Here is a 3,169-nt window from a genome sequence, read left to right on the forward strand (position 1 = left end):
GTTGCATTTTATATTGCATTTTTTATATTGTGCACCATGGTTTTAGCTATTACTGTTATCTATTTTCAGCTGCATCATTGTAATTATTGCATTGTGAGCCACCCAGAGAGCCTTCCAGCTATGGGGCGGCATACAAATGCAATAAATAACCCAATTGATAAATATTTCTTCACACAACATATACTTTAACTGCAGGATTGGCTGCCATGGGAGGTATTGATGGCCACCAATGTCGATGGCTTTAAAAAGGAATTTAATATGTTTGGGGAACTACAGACTATCTGTGGCTGTGAGCATCACTGATGAAGTGAGTTTGTGCCTGCACAGATCAGTTGGGGAGGACCTGACCAGGCAGAGCCCATGTGTCCTTGCACATGAAAGAACCCTCACCAGAGAGAAGCCACATAAATGCCTGCAAGGTGCAAAGCCCTTCAGGGACAGAGGAAGCCTTACAAAGCCTCAAAGCATGCAAACTGGGAGGGGTATCGTAGAATGTCAGAGTGTGGGAAGAGCTTCAGATGCAAGGCCACTGAGTCCAGCATTTTCTTTGCAGAGTGTGGCAGATTTTGATTTCAGCAAAGCCTTTGATGAAGTGCTCCATGACACTCTGCGCAGGTAACCAGCTAAAAGTGGGTGAGATGGAGCCACTCTGGGGTAGTGGGGAATCCAGAGATGGCCACAGAGCTGGACTCAGGGGGCTTCTCAGGGGCATGGTCTCAGGCTGTGGAGCCGCCACGAGTGGGCTCCTGACTCGGTTGTGCGCCCAGCGATCCTCCACATGCGTGTGAATGGCTGGGATCAAGAGGTGCAGGGCAGGCATGTCTGAGTTGCAGGTGACGCGTACCTGGCGGTATAGCCAACACCTGAGTGGGAAGGAGCCAAATCCAAGGTGATCTGGATAGGCCGCTGCGCTGGGGTGAAAGCAAGAGGGAAATGCAACCAGGAAACATGCCAAGAACGACCTCCCCACAGAGGCCCACCTGATGCCCACCTTGCTGTCTTTTCAGCTCCAGGTCAAGATGTTACTGCATGTCATTTAAGTTACTGTGGCTTTATGTGTTCTTTGCTCGGGCTCTATCAGGTTTTATCTTGATAAATTTGCTGTAATTGGAATTTCAAGTCTGTTTCCAATGTGGTCTTACATTTTTCTATGGAAACTATTTCTCATTTTTCACAATGTTTTTATACTGTGGTGTCTTTTTAATTGTGTTTTAATAGATTGCCTTAAATTGCCCCAAGGGCATCAGTAATTTTGTAGTATGGAAGTAAAAAAATGAGTTCTGCAGACAGGAGTTGCTTGGCTCAGCAATAGTGCAACTGAGAAGGATCTTGGAATTACAGTGGCTCTCCAGCTGGATGTGAGCCAACCATGTGCTGGAGCCACAGAAAGGAGAAATGCTCCCTTGGGCTGCATGAAGAGAAGAGTCATTTCCACTCCATGTAAGGAGCTGCTTCCCCTCCAATTGGTATTGATTAGCTCCCATTTTGAGGATTATTCCTAGTTTTGGGCACCACACTTCCAGAAAGAAGACGACTAACTAGGAAAAGTTAAGAGGAGGGCAATAAAGATGGTTCTGGAAACAAAGCCAGACGAGGAGGAGAGAAGAACTGGGCATGTTGAGCCTTGAGAATACTGAGGGGAAATAGGCTTGCTCTCTTCCAGTACGTAAGAGGCTGTCAGATGGGGGGGGGGGCAGGATCTCTTCTTGATCATCCTAGGATGCAGGATGCAGAATAACAGGCTCAAGTTGCCGGCAGCTAAATTCCAACTTGTTATGAGTCCGGATACCCTGACTCTGGTACTGTACTGCAATGGAACCTGTGCCTTCATGTGACTCTGTCACACGGGAGGCATCGGAGAGGCTGCTGGACAGCCATCTGAGAGGTGTAATTTCACTTGGGTCTCATCAGGGAGTTGGTCCCCTGGCCCCCTCCAGCTCTCCAGTGATCTTTGAGCTATTGCCATTCATTGACACACATTTCTCCCTGGCAGTTCCTTTGCAAGGGCAGGAGAAAGTGGCTCCCACCCTAAGGGCAGAATTCTGTGCATGTTAGAAAAAAAATCCTGCCCCTCCCAGGTAGAAATTGTCCAGGAGTCATCTGATTGTCTCCTAAATGCTTAAATGGGAGATCCCAAATACATGCAGAGAACGTGGAAAAAGCTTCCATGCAAGGGAAGGTTTTACTAAACTTCAAAGAATTCACTCTGGAAAGAGATACAAACACGTGGAATGAAAAGAGCTTCATTTGGAGTGGATGGACGTCTTACTATGCTTCAAAGAATGCACACTGGGGAGAAGCCATGTACGAGCATGAATACGGAAAGAGCACCCCAGCGGAAGTTATGTCATCCCAGCAACAGGGAGGCTGTGAAAAGCCACCCTACAAAGCGTGAAAGGGGCTCATTGCAGGCACTGGAATGGAAGCAGCAGCACATTCAGCCGATTCAGCGAAAAAAGCTCGGCTGGATGGTGGCTTGGAATGGTCCCGGGAGACGATATGGGAAACCTGGAGCACCCAGGTACGATCCCGGGATCCGTTTTTTCCTTTTCTCCGAGACAGCAGTTCAAGAGGGCCGGCAGGAAGGGCCTCGCCTCAGCCCCTGCCCCTGCCCCCCGGAGGGTTCAGCAAGGAGCGGTGCGCTTCTTAGGGGCCGGAAACGGGAGGGCCGGAGTCCGAGTGGACGCCTCCATGGTATGCTCGGCAGGGCGAGGGGCCTGGTGGGTTTCGCGGCGGGGAGCCAGATTCGTGCGGGTGAGAGAGGGGAGGGCAGGGAAGGCCCCGCGAATGCGGGATGGGGGGGCGAACATGGGGGGGGGGCGGTTTGGGGGTGAAAGGGGAGGCTGAAGGGTCGCTTGTAGGATCTGATTCCTGTACTCTAAATGCAAAGCACGGCGAGGTTTCCATTGCACGGTCCCCGCGCTGAGCGCCCTCCCCGGGGAAGAGTTCAGCCCCAGGAGTCCCGCGGGCAGCAGGCCCCGGTGCAGCGAGGCAAGCATGGCGAGGGGAAGGGGGGGATCTTTTGCATCCTCCTCGCCCCCCAAAACGAAAGGAGGCATCTTCGCCTGCGACGTGCCTCCCCGGCAGGGGTGCGCTTGCAGAAACTTCTGCCCGCTCAGAGCACCCTGCAGGCTCGGGGGTCGTGGGAATGCGATCGGGGGGGGGGGGG

This window comes from Varanus komodoensis, unplaced genomic scaffold (genome assembly GCF_004798865.1).
Source record: "Varanus komodoensis strain SLA01 unplaced genomic scaffold, ASM479886v1 scaffold76, whole genome shotgun sequence".
Classification (NCBI taxonomy): Eukaryota; Metazoa; Chordata; class Lepidosauria; order Squamata; family Varanidae; genus Varanus; species Varanus komodoensis.